This window comes from Eurosta solidaginis, unplaced genomic scaffold, assembly GCF_040869045.1.
Source record: "Eurosta solidaginis isolate ZX-2024a unplaced genomic scaffold, ASM4086904v1 ctg00001206.1, whole genome shotgun sequence".
Classification (NCBI taxonomy): Eukaryota; Metazoa; Arthropoda; class Insecta; order Diptera; family Tephritidae; genus Eurosta; species Eurosta solidaginis.
Window position 1 is genome coordinate 117536 of NW_027137005.1, and position 17079 is coordinate 134614.

At 39.3% G+C, this 17079-nt stretch overlaps 2 long non-coding RNA genes across 5 annotated transcripts in view; both read left to right on the top strand.

Annotated features, from left to right (window-relative positions):
* Positions 1-5760, top strand: part of LOC137236008 (uncharacterized) — a 48571-nt gene extending 42811 nt beyond the window's left edge. For all 3 annotated transcript variants that reach the window (XR_010948203.1, XR_010948204.1, XR_010948205.1), the window contains 4 exons: positions 438-580; positions 638-788; positions 4205-4529; positions 4589-5760. This is a non-coding gene — a long non-coding RNA (uncharacterized lncRNA). The remainder of the gene's footprint in view (positions 1-437; positions 581-637; positions 789-4204; positions 4530-4588) is intronic.
* A 1261-nt stretch (positions 5761-7021) lies between these two features.
* LOC137236014 (uncharacterized) lies at positions 7022-13795 on the top strand. 2 transcript variants are annotated; one of them, XR_010948216.1, is made up of 4 exons: positions 7022-7578; positions 8136-8340; positions 8413-8643; positions 13313-13795. It is a non-coding gene; the product is annotated as an uncharacterized lncRNA (long non-coding RNA). The 2 variants fall into 2 exon arrangements; XR_010948215.1 differs by having other exon boundaries at positions 7022-7249.
* The last annotated feature ends 3284 nt before the right edge of the window (positions 13796-17079 follow it).

The window sequence follows — 17079 nt, forward strand, 5'->3', positions numbered from 1 at the left end:
GTAGACATCGCCAAATCTCAAAATGCTGAGGTAAGTTTTTTGTTATATTAGAATGTGTAGAATAAAAATGTTTCTCTTATCAGGTCGGCGATGGCACCACTTCAGTAGTATTTTAAGCATGTGAAATCTTAAAACAAGTTAAGCCAGATGTTGAGGAAGGCGTGCATGCACGTATCATCATTAAAGCTATACGTAAGGCATTACAATTATGCATGCTAAAATATGACATGGCTGTACATGTCGAAGCGCCAATCAAAGGAGCAACAAAGTGTTATTGGAAAAATGATCTGCCACAGCAATGTCCTCTAATGTCCAAGAGTATCAGAAAATTGTTGATGCTGAATGGCGTATTCTGTAGAATAAACTAGCTAAGTAAGGCGCCAATGTTGTGTTTTCTAAATTGCCAATTGGTGATGTTGATACACAGTATTTTGCAGATCGTGATATGTTCTGTGCTGTTCATGTACCAGAAGAAGATTGGAAACGTAGAATGAAAGCTTGTGGTGGTGCTGTTATGACTACAGCTAATGATATTAATTCAAGTGTTTTGGGTCAATGTGATTACTTTGAAGAACGTCAGGTTGGTGGTGAACGTTTCAACATTTTCCAAGGTTTGACATTAATTTCATTTTTATAGTTTATAATTATTTAAAGGTTGCGTTAATGCTAGAACAAGTACATTGATTTTACGTGGCAGTGTTGAACAATTTTTGGAAGAAACTGAGCTTCGTTACATGATGCTAAATTGCTTGTGCGGCGTACAATTAAACATGATTCTGTTGTTGCTGGTAAGTCAAAATACAAATTGAAAAAAATGTCTAATCTTAGGGCCTCATTCTCTATTACGAAACGAACTTTCGATGCGGATCAGAGACGAATCGCTAGTGTATTTGCACTATGTTAAACAATGGCAACTTATCACTTAACAATTACTTTTGCCTTCCTGTTAGTTAGAAAGGTAAAGACCGAACGAAAATGATAGAGAATACCATTGCTAGACGATATCGTTTGGAGGCGAATCGTTCGTCTGAGCTATCGTTCGCAATACAGAATGAAGCCTTTAAATTGTTAAGTAATATAATGAAAAGATTGTGTCCAAATACCCCCAGCGGGTTAGGGGTCAGAATTTATCTGCGGTAGGTATGCCTGTCGTAAGAGGCGAAGGTTTGAAGGTTTAATGTGGCCACATAAATCGTTCCCGAGATAGTCGGGCTAGCACTTTAATGGTGCTGTGTTACTGGAGCGTACCGGATCTGTATCCGGCTAAAGGACCATCACATCGATAACACTCCCCAAAGCCTTCGGGGAGCAACCTTATCGCTACAAAAACAACAACAACATTGTGTCCAAATCCCGAAAAAAAACTATAAAATTTGTGTCAGTGAAATGATAATTATTGCTTTTGGTTGTTAGTTTTGAGGCATCGTCATCGAGTTCCTTCTGATCGTATATGCCGGTTCTTTTGAAGCCTTCCTCACCCTCTCCTCCACGTTAAGCTTCCATGACAGCTTACTGTCTAGGATCATTCCTAGATAATTTGTGCAAGGTTTCTCCCGTAGGGTCGCCCCTCCTAACTTAGGCCTGGTCCAATTAGGGACCTTGTACCTCTTTGTAAACAAGACCATATGCAACGTCATCTGCGTAAACCGTAAGTTTTTCTGGTCCCTCGTAGAATCCCCTAAGCAGCTGGTTAATGACCAGCGTCCACAGCAGAGCTGATAGCACCCCTCCCTGCGGAGTGCCCCTGTCCACTAATTTCGTGGCCGCGTACAATCCCCATTGCGATGTAATCTTACTGCAGTTTAACATGCAGTCGATCCATCTGGGTAAGGCTGGATGTACTTTAACGTAATGAAGACCATCAATAATCGCTCATTTAGAAAGCCCCGGCAATGCTTAAGAAGACTTCTAGAGCATATTCCTTATATTCCAGGGCTTTTTCTATGCCTATTACCACCCTATGCAATGCGGTGTCTACTGACTTGCCTTTGGTGTACGCCTGTTGTGTTGTGGAGAGCAGCTTTTTATCCACGTTGGACTTTATGTACACATCTAGCAGCCTCTCAAAGGTTTTGAGCAGAAATGATGGTAAGCTATTGGGTCTATAATCTTTGGGATACACGTGACCGATCTTCCCCGCCTTTGGTAGGAAAGCTACACGAGCAGTTCTCCAAGAGTGCGGTACATGATTCAGTTTATGCACCCATCGAATATTATTTTAAGCCATCCCACGACCGCCCTACTTGAAACTTGTAGCATGGCCGGACATGTACCATCTGAGCCCGGCGATTTCACCACCACTACGAGGTCCTCAGTAGTGTAATTAGGCAGCATATATGAATGCAGCTGTTTCCTTACCATTACTACAGCTCGCACACGTCCTTCCCTTTGCGCATAGTAAACGCCAAATCCGCGCGCGCTAATTCCAGAAACCTTTCCTCCCGATGGAAGCCACGGCTCCTGGATCAGCGCGTTAGGAGGAGGAGTTCGCTCGACGCCACTTTACTGTGTTGGAGGTTTATCTGTAGGACTCGCAGCACCAATGGGCTGCTTTTCCCCCTCCAGCACCTTCATCGGGACGTCGTCGTCCTCCCCTAGCCCTTTTGGTTTAGAGTGTTCGAAGCCCCCTTCAGACTCTTGTACCTGTTGTGCCGGGTGTTCCTCTGTGCGACTCACAGCACCATCTGGCTGTTGGTCCCCTTCTAACACATTCGGAGTGACGTGGGCTACCTCCACCTGTCTTTTTTCCCTTAGGCTTTTGAGGTCCTTTTCGACTTCGCCCACGTCCAGCGTGTTAGGACTTTAATACCCGCGACTTCTTTTCCTGAGTCGCATATAAATTTTGCCTGTACCTAAGGACATTTTTCCAAGCTGCGCGTACAATATATCCTCCGCCTGCTTATTTATTTGGAGGATGTATAACTGACCTTCCTCCGTAGGCCAAGATACAGTAAGTACCTTCCAATCCTGTGTCGGTATGTTCGGATTCTGATTCTGAAAAAGTCGCATTGTATCCTCCGACTTCATCACGCATGGTATCCATACCTTAACTTTTGGTACCTTGGGGATTTGCGCTTTATCCACCATCTCAAAACGCGCGTTCGTGCCCTGCCTTTGGGGGTTTGGAACCACTTCCTCCAGCCACCGCAAGCTCGCGATGTTGTCGCACGCTATCATCTTCATACCATTATACCATCCCCCGAATCAAAGGTTGGAAGGAGCTTACTTGGTTATTCCCGCATCATCTTAAGCTCCTTTTCTACAGATCTCCACCTTTCACTAGTCATCTGTTCGAAAGGACTGCTACGATCAACCAGCGCCACAGTCAGTGACTGCTTTGCCACATCACTCATTTTCTCGGGAAAAGCCGGCGTCTTAGTGTTATTTCCCTTTGGCACCTCCGAGAAAGTCGGAGTCTTAGCGTTATCTCCCTTTGGCTTATCTCCTACTTCCATAGTTGGAACTTCCCTCTGACTCGCAGCCTTCGAGGTAGTTGCTACCTCGCTATTGGGGCCCATCTGTCTTACAGCTTTGGGCCTACTTGTCTTGTCTATGGGACTGCCCTGCGTCGCGGCTCTGGGACTGGGCCCTTTCTGCCATTCGACGCTTCTTCCTCCTCATACCGGTTGCAAAACCGAGGGTTTCACGCAGCAAACCTTTTGAACTGCCTTCGACCTACTTCTACCGCCTCATGAGCCCATGCCAAGCGCTCGATCTCCTCTTCTGTTGGGTCCACCACTGCTCCCAAGCACGGTCGACATTTGGCATGTTTTAAATAAGGTCACCGATGATTTGGTTGATGAAAATATCAGGTTTCGCGAGGCGACAAAACTGGAGAGATTGGGGAGATAGCTGTTTATTTTATTACAAAGTTCATCGATGTAGGAAACAATAGCATAGGCGTAGAAGCAATAGGGACTCCTGGTGGTAAAGGTAGCTATTGATATGTAGAAGTTAAGCAGAAGTTTGAATATGAGTTTTTTTAAGTTATAGCAAAAAAAGCGTTGAGGATTTTTAATATCTTACCAGGTACCTTCGTACATGTTTCTAAGAATGAAGAATAAAACCTATTCAAACTCAATTTTCACCAGGACAAAGCCGCTGATACCTCGCTATACTTTAACATACAATACGTTACCCCATTTTAGCACAACTATCATTTTTTGATTTTATTAAATTTTATAAAATATTTCTTCCTCTACAGTTCTATTTCGGTATTGGATGGTAAATATGGCTTTCGCATTTTCTCCATCAATAACTGTGAAAAGGTGGAAGAAATCTATCCGTGTAAATCTCACATATTATCTTGGTCGAGCGTTTCTTCAATAGCTCTCTAGTGGTGATGGTGACAGCAGAGAAACCCAACTGTTTACAAATGTTACACTTCAAAAAGAATCAAAATATCTTCCATTGCGTCTACGGCTCAAATACCCACAGTATATGAATGAATCGGTTGCACGAACTGGGTCTGAATACTGAAAAAGTACACATATTCAAAATCGATGAGGAGGCTGTGATGATGGTATAGGGTGAGTTGTTGAATAACATACGAAAGCCACTTTAACCCATCTATATATTTGCATTACAGCTAAAGCTTTACAAACAGCAAAAATTGCTGGCGCCAAGCAATTGGAAAAGGCAGTGAAGCATTCATAACACTGTACGGATGGTGTAAAGTTAGAAACTGCTGTTGTAACAGCTGCCACCGACACAACGGTCATCTCTACTTCGCCGAGTAGCGGCTCGTCCGACTATCTATCGAAGACAGTATAATCATATCTTTTGCCAACACAGGTTAGCGATGTGCTTGCACAGGAAAAGATTTCAATTGGAAAACAAAAACCAATTAAGAGAGTTTATTTATTGTTGAAGTATTTTCTTTTCTTTATATCAACAGTATTAATTTAAGTTGCAATATCACGTACATTTATAATAAGGGATGTGATACGATTGCTGTCGGAATTAGATTTGAAACCAATCAATACTCCTGCTAAGGGTTGTAGAATTATTGCTTGAATAATTAGATTTAGAACAATAATAAGTCTGACTTTATTACAAGTCGTACATTTTTAAGTTCATCAATTACGACAGCAATCGGATTCCACGACACCTTTGAATATTCTTGATTTGAAAAAAGAGTAAACGTAATCTGAATTTCTACTAAGCTTTAAGTTGAAGTTTTTTCTGAAGCTTAAAATTATTTTATGCTCGCTTAGAAAAGATTTCAATTGGAAAACAAAAACCAATTAAGAGAGTTTATGTTATTATTAAAGCACTTACTTTTCTTTATATCAATTGTATTAATTTAAGTTGCAATATCACGTACATATATAACAAGGGATGTGATACGATTGCTGTCGGAATTAGATTTGAAACCAATCAATACTCCTGCTTTGGGTTGCAGAATTATTGCTTGAATGATTAGATTTAGAACAATAATAAGTCTGACTCAATTAATAGTCGTACATTTTTAAGTTCTTCAATTACGACAGCAATCGGATCCACGACACCTTTGAATATTCTTGATCTGAATTTCTACTAAGCTTTAAGTTGTAGATTATTCAAATAATTGGAGTTTTTTCTGAAGCTTAAAATTATTTTTTGCTCGCTTAGAAGATATTTTAATTGGAAAACAAAAACTAATTAAGCGAGTTTATTTATTATTAAAGTTCTTCTGTTTTATATGAACTGGATTAATATAAGTTCCAAGTTCATGTACATATATAATAATATTGAAAATAATAAATATTGAAAATTCAATTTTTTTGGTTCATATTTTATTCATATGGCTGCTCCAGGTAAAGTAAATCTGCAGGTAAAATTCACGTTATATGGCGGTTATATAAATGGTAAAACCGCAGTAAAATTGATTGTCAAATGACTCGAAAATGTAGAGTGAAATGACGGAAAAATGACCGCCATTTGACGAGCATAGTGACGTGTGTGAGCAGCACAGTGCTATGCTCACATCCTATAAGTGGGAGCGGAATGCACGATCACATTAATAGGAACGAAACGGAAAATTTGGTCACAAAAGTTCATCACGCCCATGCAAACGTGACTATGAATATAACCGCTGCAGAAAGTCACAATGACCGTAAAATGACTAGTAAAAGAACATACAGCAGATACCATTATGCATGTGAGACAGATACATAATTCTCAACGGAATTTTATGTATGCGATAACAGTTTATCCGATTTAATCATGTTGTCACTACTGGCTGTCATATGTCAATCAAATGATTATCACGGTTGTTTTGTTATTTTTAAATTCCGCCATTTTCCACCGACGAAATCCATATAAAAAATAAATTTAAAAAATGAAAAAGAGAGGATTTCACTAAAAAATACCAAAAGCTGTCGGAATGTGTGGGGCGCACTCAAAAAATTGATATGCGAAAAATAATAATGGTTAGTGGTGATTCATTTTTAAATGTGTTTCCGCATGAGGAAAGCGCTCTTCTGTTGTTTTGTTATTTTCTGAATTTAAATTGAACATTCTGAACTCGAATTCTTATAAAACTAAACAAACAAGAAACACGTATGCTTTTATCACGTACAAAATTAAAAACGTAATGAAATAAAGTAAATAAAAAGCAAAAAGCATTGTTTCATTTTTGGCGGAATATAATAATGGTCATTTGTGATAGTATAACAGGCAAAGCTGATATCTACAGTAAACTATCATTTATGACACTTTTTGATAGTTAGAGTGTCAGCACTGATCCAGGAAAATGAATGAGAGTGAGCAGTACGGCTATATACTTAATCAGTAGGCCATGTTGGTGTATAAGAAGAAGACAAAAACTCACACGTACACAGTTGTTTACATCACATTTGCGCAAGTCCCTTAAGTTTGTGATAGAAAGTTTGTATGAGGCGCTGATCGTTAGGTTGACATTGCTGACAATCAGATGATAGTCATATGATAGTCAGTATTCTTGTAGGGTAGTTCACCCACATTTTCAAAACTTTTTTCGCTATCCACTAACACATCGACGTTTCATGCTGTCATCGAAATGACAGTTCATTAATTATTCCGGGAAACTTTGAAACGGAGAAAAAATAGCATTGTTTACAACGAAAAATATCTTGTGCTTTTAGTTGTGACATGTGACGGAAATTAAAGTTTTTCGCCCAAAATAATATTAAGTTAATTTTAGTTGTGACGTGTGACGGAAATTAAAAATGTTGTTGCAGAGACCATCTTTTTGCGTTGGCGGCCTTCGCACAAAATAATATTAAGGGTAACGTTTTACAAGACGGTGCACCACCTAATTTAAAAATATCAAATAATAATAAAAACGGAGATCGAGGCGCGTCTTTTGATTCCTCGTTTGATAATTTTTGATAAAAATTAGGTGATGCACCGTCTTTTAAATCGTTACCATATTAAGTTGTATAGAATCGACGGGATGGCCTACAAGGTTTCATGTCATACTAAATCGCTCCTGATATGGCCGGGCTAGTACCTTATTTGTTCCCAGAACGTACCCGATCTGCATCCGGCAAAGGACCAACAAAGTCGATAACGGGGAGTGTCCTTATCTCTACAACAACAACATTAATTACTTTGGTAAAAGTGCAGTTTACGGTACCCATCGAAATTTGGGCCAAAATTTTCGAGTGAGGTATCAAAAGGCGCGTATTCACGTCTAGATCAAGAATCCGAAGATATTAACGAAAAACCGAAAAAAGACCCGCGGGTCCCTCCGAAACCGGGGGTGGGATCCATAGTATTTTTGCTCAGAACACCTTTCTGCGTTGGCGGCCTTCGGCCGCGCTTATAAAAAATAACCCTGGGCTACGCCATGCCAAGTCCGGGTGTGTGGTATAACCGTGGCTACCGCCACGGTGATGCACAATTTTTTTTGTGGGTACAAACACAACAACAACCACATTAAATCGCCAAATTCAACTGCAAATATCTCCGGACAGAGATAACATTTTTATTTTCCGCCTTCGGATTATTGTTCTCGGTATTAATACGCGTCCTTTGATACCTCACTCGAAAATCTTGGCCCAACTTTAGGGTGGGTACCGTAAACTGCACTACTACCTTTACTTTCTGATTTTCATTCATACGTATGTGCATTTTTAAATAATAAAAAAAATTTCATATTACTCTAATAGATAGCATCTCCGCCGGGTTGCGATGCAGCTCAGAATAGACCAAAATCAGAGGAAATCTACAATTAAATGCATATTCACGTGTCATTTGCCAAGGATACAAGGTACTTTACAACCAACATGCTTTGGAATACGGTACCAAACTGGTTGGATGTATTTCCCTAAAAAAGGGGGGAACACGCATCTTGGTTTGCCAGTATTTGCTTCGGTAATTTATATTGATTTGTATTGATTAAAAATTGCAATAGTAGATAATGTAATGTGAATTAAAATTGAATAGGTAGTCAGAGCAAAAAAGGCAACTGATCGGCATGCAACTGTTATGTATGTGGCGCCATCAGGAGCTGCTGCTGCTATCCTAGAAGCATTAGAAGCAGAAATGTCTGATTGTTTGCATCACCAAAGGTGTGCCATAACATGGTTCGCGTTAAGCACGCTCTCTTAAGGCAAAAAAAAAAAAATATCGCGTCTAGTCAGGCCCGATTGTCCAGGAATCATCGCACCAGAAAGGGTAAGTAAATTGGCTACCATATTAAATAATTTGTCATGCTTTTGTTGATAATCAACTGAAGAATGCAAATACGACAGAGTTCGAAGTTCATGTGAAAACCAATTAATTTTTTTAATTAGCGTTTGGAGAGAAAAATACATATGTATGTATGCATAGAACTGCATAGAAGGAGGAATTAATTAATTATTATCAGTAGATTTACAAGATTTTTGTCATTCTCCCTGCGTCGCAGTTGTCATTATATTGCGTTAACAGAGGACATCAACACCTTACTACCCACAGCCAGTTAAAATTTTAGTAGACTTTTGCATTGCGGTCATTATTAATATTCAATCCCTAGAAGGTTTAATGTAGTCATGTCAATAGTTCCCGAGATGGTGGGGCTAGTACCACAATGGTGCTTGTTACCGGAACGTGGATAGATAGATAATTTATTGAGGCTTGCACAGTGACTTGCACATCTCCTTCACAGCACCTCATCCTAGCCGACTTCCTTGATGAACCCCAGCAGTGTTCTTGGCTTGCGGGATTAAATGTGGGAATGCTCTGGCCATGGTGAGCCCATAAACTTAGCCCTACATCTTGAAATTGCACAATAGAAGGATATGGTCCGCCTCTGCTGATCCATCACAAAATCGGTATGTGTTGTTCGATATTATACCCAGCTTTTGCATGTGACTGTTCAGTCTACAGTGTCTTGTAAGATTAGCCGTTAGGATTCTTAGGTTATCTTTTTGAGAAGCCTATTAATGCCCTATATCGAGTTGTGCTGTAACCCCCTAACACTAACTTAGATTGACACAGGCCTGGCATATTGCGCCAGTGTTCTCTCTTTTCCCTCCCTTCTACTATTAGGGGCATTTATTGAGTGAGCCAACTGCCAGGAACGGCTCGGGATCGATGGGTAATGCAGTTGCTGCCTCTCTTTCCGGGTTGTTCGCCTGCTGTTGTTGTTATAGCAGTGCTTCGTCTCATCCAATAGGTGCGACCGATCACAAATTGTCATCAATGGCTTCTAACGGGAGTCCAAGGAAACTTTCTGTTTCAACAGGGGTGGACCATAATGAGAGGAGTGTTAGAGGCGTTGGTTCCACAATACAGTTAAAGAGATGGTTGGTGTCATGTGGGGACACATTACAAGCAGGACAATGTTTTGTATGTCGGGGTTGATTCTGGATAGGTAAGAGTTTAACCTGTTACGTTATCCAGCTCGAAGTTAAGCTAGAGTGACTATTCTCGTTTCCCTAGGGAGAGTGTGCTCATCCTCTGCTGGTTTTGTTCCTTGAGTACAGGAATCACCGGCATAGAGATCCGACGCCTGCTTGTGGAGTTCACTGAAGACATGCTTGTGTTTTTTTAGCTTCATACGGCTGTGTTCTCAGGTGCCGTATTTCCTCATAATGTAATGAGGCCGTGAACAACAAGAGCCACAAACGATTTATAAAAGTTACGAGGACGCTGGATTTTGGAATCTAGCCCAGAGCAACCTATCCGATGCAACCATCCCTTGCACGTGAAACACTGACAAGAGTACTTATTTTTTTAATTTAATTTATTTATTATTACGGCTGTTTAGGCCTAAAACTAAGTACAATTCATTGTTATAATCACTTATTTCTATTGAATATGCTGTTGGAATGCCATGCGATTCCGATCAGCATATTTACTAGCGTGACAAAGGGACGAGTATGGGAGCCACTCATTTAAGGAAGGTTGGAAAGGACGCGTTTACAGTCCTCCAGTGCTCCCAGCTTAAGGCAACAAAATTTGGAACTTATATTTTTCAATTATATGTGTATTTTAAGCTGTCGGAATGTATTAGTCTCCTATCAGCACAGCTAAACATGTCTTTGGATGTTGGAAATTGAAAATAACGTGTATCCAATCACCCCTCAACTTTGTTTAGTAAAGACGCTGTCGGAATGCATGAAGATTTCGATTAGCACAGCTCAACATATAATGGGAGGTTGAAAAGGACGTTTTTCCAATCCCCCCTGTTCCAACTTTTGTTTGGCCTTATTTTCGATATTTTTGTTACACATTATATAATTTTATTGTTATATTAATGCTGTCGGAATGCGAGTGATTCCGATCAGCAATAGTAAATATCAGCTGGAAATACCGAATTCCAGCGAAATTAGTTTTTGGAACTGTCTGGAGTTACAGGTGGCGACCGATTTTCTTTTCCTTAGGGCCGGATGCATTGTATTTTGCTGCTTCCAATATTACCATTCCCTTTTCGCGCTCCAGTATCGGATATATCATGTAAAAAATAAGAGGAGAAAAACTTTATCTTATTGGAAGGGTTTTACTCTGCTCCAATAAACTTTTTTTAAAAGTATTGAAGTTATTACTACTTTTTATGTGATTAGGAAGTTTCTTTGAAATATTTCAGGCCCTTATATATATGACCGTCCTAAAAAGATTCTTTTCCGCCAAACGCAGCAAACTCATTTCTCAGGACCGGGGTCAGGAGAAGGACCCGGATTGGGGTCGATACCTTCCCGGAAGAGGAGAGTATGGCGCAGACCCGCTGCAAGGATCTGCTGTGAGGATGACAATTTGTGGGAGGGACGCAATAAATTAAACACTGAGTCCGCCTGCTCATTACCCTCTACTCCCCTGTGGCCTAGGACCCAGGGCAACAGTACTACCTTGTGTAATCCTAATTGATTTAGCTTTTCTACGCACTGAAGGACCAGCGCTTACTTTATTTCGAACGCCGCAAATGCCTTTAGTGGGGCCTGACTGCCTGACTGAGTATGGCAATTGTTTCATTGGGGTATCAGCGCTGAAGGTTCAGCTTAGCGCACTAACTTATGGCGAATACTTCCGCTTGAAAATGCTCGGATGTGCATTTAGAGTTACTGATATTTTGGTTCTGGGTCCGAAAACTCTGGCTCCAATCCCCTCTGGCGTCTTCGAGCCATCTATGTACCATACGATCTTGAGCAGACTAGTAATACATTGCACCCGCCCATACCTATAAAGCTGTACCAAGAGACTGAGCAGCCCATTACATTTTGGCACAACCGGAGCACTGCTGGACATCGAATCTATATGAAAGCTATGCATTCAAAAGTGTTTGTACCAGTGGCTGGTGCACACCGAACTGGACCAATGTATGCTATACTGATGCCTGCACAAATACCAAACTATGCTTATTGGCACGGTTGAGCACATACAGTACCTACATTTATACAAGGTGGAACACCACACTATCTACATGGCGATGTAGCCACCGATCACGTTGTTGTAAGAGATTAATTAAAATATGTTATTCATAAACACTGATTCTTATATTTTCATTATCATTAAACTGTAGAATGTAGACTCATGACTGGTATTCTTACTGGACACTGCCTTCTGGCGTCACATGCCTTTAAATTAGGCTTGGTCAGTGATAGCAGATGTAGGAAGTGCGGGTTTTGGAGGAGGAAACGATCGATTACGTTCTGTACTCGTGCCCGGCGCTTGCCAGGCTGACTCCAGCTGACAGCTGTCAGATCTAGAAGCAGCAAGTGGCTTAAGTTCTAGGAAGCTTCTGGTATTTGGCAAGAGGACGGAGTTATTTTATAACATGTCCTGTTGTTGATAGGGTTTTTAGCTTGGTCGTTAAAACAAACTTCTGGTAACACTACGGACTCATTCAGCCTATGTGAGGTCGTCATGAACCCGCCAGTTTAACCTAACCTATATTTTGTTTCGGTTTTTACTTTAGAATCAACCGTTTAAGTAAGCGAGGTCAGCTAACTAAGCGCCTTTAAATGTAGATCCATAAGGAACATGGGGTCGCCACAGCCTCGGCTGTTAAAGAAACAGGATTCGCCACGGGTAGGTGAGGTTCACAATTGGGTGGGAGAAGCTATATATTGCGCTGGCAACCCATTGAACGGGTTGCGCTACACAACCTCCTGAACCAATTTGGTATCTTACAGAGGCGACTCTTACGCAGGCATGCCTACCGCGGGTATACTCTAAGCCCCCTAACCCGCTGGAGCCATGAGAAGCGTTAGTGACCTTGGGTGTCCCAAGAAAAGTTCCGTCGTGTCTTGTGTTGTTGCGTGAGCGGCCAGGCAGCAGCGTGCAACAAATGCACAATTCAGGAGGATACCCTTGCTGAGCCCAGAAAATCTGGGAAAGTTGGATGTACTGGTCGGATGCAACAAACGAGTATATTCTGTAATAGCATATGATCAACTTGGAGATAACCAAACGTTTATTTTCCTGTCCAACAGGGAACTGGTTCTAGACCCTGCCGCTAAAGAAGTATAGGCGTATTCACATCAATTCGTTCCCGGGTTACTCGGGGAAATCAGTTTTAGCAGTACTTGGCACTTTTCATACTGCACGTCCATACAAGAACTTCGGATAATGAATTAAACAGTTGTTGTTGTTGAATTAAACAGTCATCTGCATTTGTTTGTTTTTGTAGCACGTCTAATTTCCTTCGTAACATCAATCAATTATCCCTTGTTATAATGTTGTGTTCTCTATGAATGCAACAGCGAAGTATCTTCGGGTACCCCTGATTCTAGTTATCTGAAATCGCCTTTGGCCTCCCAGAAAAGAGCTAATTGTGGAGCCCTATTTATAGAATACTTTTCGGGTTAAATATATTAAAAGCTTTAATCTATCCTTACTGATATTAGTTTCTTTCTCATTCTAGGTAATTTGATTTTGACGATGTGCGCATAGCAATATTCCAAATATTCCAGCTGTAGCTGAAGGAAGAACATAAATTTGCTCAAATTATAAGAAAACTGCAAAAACTATCCCCCCGCCCTTTTAGTACCACAGATAAGGCGCTAACAAGCATACTATGGGAAAGGGTCAAGACCAAAGGATCAATATCACCTGTAAATCGACTTTGATAGCACGAATTGGGGCTTCCGGTATTATCCCTACAAAACTCATATGGCTCTGCAAACTGATGTTGAACAACACCACCAGCGCAGGAAAAATTGGGCATCATCACTGAGCTTCGAAAGTTTCAGAAAGGGCACAGCTATTAATAGACGTTATTGTACTTAATTAGCTTGTACATATCAATATACACATATGTAAAGTTCACTAGAGTAATAAGGGAATAATTTAAATTGTAAAAAAACATTGTATATATGAATTATTTATAATTAAATATTATCTGAACATAAAGGACGCGTTTCATTCGTGGAAAAAGCGATTTGACAGAAGGTAACCGATACTGGTAACCGATAGAACAGTTACCCGTGTTGTTGTTGTTGCATATGTTTTGGTTAGCGATAATGAAAACATAACTGATCAAGTAACTTAAAAATGTAAATAACATCGAGCGAGAAGGAATGTCGAAAACACAATAGGTAAGAGCGAGAAAGCGAGTCACACGTACACAATTTTGAGAGCGCATGTATTACCTTTTTCACGACAGCAATGCAAAAGTCATTAAGATGATAATTGGTGAACAAGTTATTGGTGACGATCAAGTAATCGATTTGGTAACGGGTACCTGTCTTGTAGGGAAGTAAGTTGATTTTTCTGTCACACGGCCAATATATATTGCATTATTTAAATCGCGATCCCCTTTTGGCTTCTATGATTACTCGAGTACTGGACTCGAGTCCGTGTATCCGAATACTAAATTTTCCATATTCGAGTACCTGAGTAGTTCTGAGTACTAGAGTCAGCTTGACTCGGCAAATCAGTATTTGCGAATTCGCAGGAATATTTGGAAAAAAGTTAAGGTTAAATTAATAACAAACTACAATGTAATAAAGCAATGAAAATCGCAATCATTGTGTTAAATATTGTTATTGTGAAAATAAGGGTGGCAACTTATGTATTGTCTAGGGGCGGCGAATATCCAAATCCGCCACTGTATGCATATATATGTGTGGTTTGACAATTTATGTGTGTGAATGTGTTAGTGTGTGGTGTGTTAAGTGGGTGGCAGGGTTGCACCTGCCAATGTGCCGGTGTTGTGGTGAGTGGTCACGCACGCTTGGACAATTATGAAGAAGGACGTTTGTCATCACCTCATGTTGTCCATGCTATACCGTGCCAAGATTAGGCATATCCTCAATAACACATTTTTTCACCATGTCCACCCAGCTCACCAATGTATATTTACTGTATTTCAAATTTGTTCCACAAGAAACCGCGAATTGTACTGCTACCATCAGCGGAGCCATTTGGATTTATAACCACCGTATTTTAAAAATAATCGCTATACAAACCAAGCACCTGCGTCTTGCGAAGCATATTTTGTACCCATATATCCATTTATAATACAAGTAAAAACAAAATAAAATATTAATAATTTTTTTGTTTTCAAAATTTTACATCTAAATTTAGATCTAAAAGTATGTTGAAAAAAATCTAAATTTTTTTGTTTAAATTGCTTCACCGACACTTTCCAGCGATTTAGGTTTTTTCTCAATTTAGGTAGCAATTTAGGCAGTCGCACCCAGTCTTAAAAATGTATAACGGAATGATATTTGTGTATATTTGACTTTTATATTTGAGATTTGAAGCATTCCCGAACTTATGGAATTTCATCAAAATATTGTTCAACTCCAATCATGAGAGGCCGTCCCATTCTTTTTTTTTTATTTTGTAAGTATGTGGAAGTGATTGGTTAGCGGGAATTTTCTATTCAGAAAACTACACATGTAAATGCACTTATATATATACCTTTGTTAGTTATTGTTATTATTAATTTAATATTAAAAACCTATTGGACAATTTATTAAATAATACCATACAAAATAGTTTTATTTTATATAAAATAACAAAATCTTCTATAAATTAACTCTTATACATATATTTTTGATTTTCGTAATCGAGAACGACACTTGCATACTACAATAAACACAGCGCCTCATGTTAAAATAAAATATATTGCAGGCAGTCCATAGAAGCGCATGTCCAACAATTGTGTTTGATTTGTTTGTGATGTTTGATTAACAGTGCATTATACATACATACACTTAAAACAGATTTAAATTAATTTAAAAAATTCGCAGGATTATTTAAATAATAGAAAATGTCTTATTATAAAAAATATGTTAATCGACATATATATGTATGAGAGTGTGCCAAAAAAGACGATATTTTTTTTGGCTCTCACCCGACAATTTTAGAGAATATGTCCAAACAAAAATTGTGTCAAGGGCGGAGCACAAAACTTGAAGTTTTGCTATTTAAATAAACGGGAACTAAATCTTTTAACATTATTTTGCCCTGCAAACTATGAAGCATTTTTTTTTTTTTTGTGATAAAATGAATGCATGGATCGCATTCCGCACTAAATTCTGAGCAAATAATTTTATCCAGCCAAACTTTCATCGTCGGCATTGAATTTATTCTTGGTAACACCAATGTAATTAAAATCGTTTTCCACCTTATCCTTCCACCGAAGTAGCGACCCCTTTTCTTCTGCTTTCGTAAGCGGGTTCCGATAAGCAAACCTTCTTGGCCTTCATCTTTCATTTGCATAATATGGCCTAGTCAATATAGTTGGTAAGAAGGAATATAAGTAGCAATTTGTCAGTCAAACAAACCACCGCTGGATAGCTAAATGGTTAGCGCAGCGTGCCTAAAGCGTACTGGTGATGAAGGCTTAGCACCCTTCGAAATGGATCTATATGCGCAGCTATGGCAGGTTGTCTGAAAAATTTTCTACTTACTATTCCACAAACAAAATACAATTTTTCAAATTTAGAAAAAATAACAATAATTCGTTCTCCACAACTTAATAATGGATAGCACCGGGGAACCTGACCCTAAGCGATGGCCGGCATCCACCGTATCCACTTCCACCAACAGAAAGCATATCATCCGTCAGTCACCACGTGGTCGATCTAGTTTCACGTATATTTTTATTAGTTCGCTTGACGATTGACACAAAAAACACATACAAATTTTTCGTATCGTCGCAAACAACTTTGTTACAGGCTCACAAATTACAATTTTGATGAATTTTGGCTCTTATCTATAGGTCTATAGAAACTTCCGCGATGAAAATTTGGCTCGATACATTTTTTTGTTCTGAATTTAGGCTAAATACAATTCATTTTATAAAAAAAAAGCTTTATATTTTGCAGGACATACTAATGTTAAAAACTCCGTCTTATTTAAATGTCAAAACTTTAAGTTCCGCGGGGGTTCTATTTCTGACACAATTTTTGTTTTGACATTTCTCTGATTTTTCGGGAGCGAAAAAAAAAATTATCATCATTTTCACCCTTATATGTATACATAGTACTCGACTTGTATATACACTCTTATAATTAATTATTTATTAAAATATCAATACATATTAGAAAACTTGTTTTGAGTGCCAACCTCACGTTAGTTTAGGCTTAACTCCCACTACGAAAAGTAATGGGATGCACTTGTAACCGCTTTTTGCTTTCTTTAAAGTTGTTATTTAATATCGCTGCATAATTTGTCCTA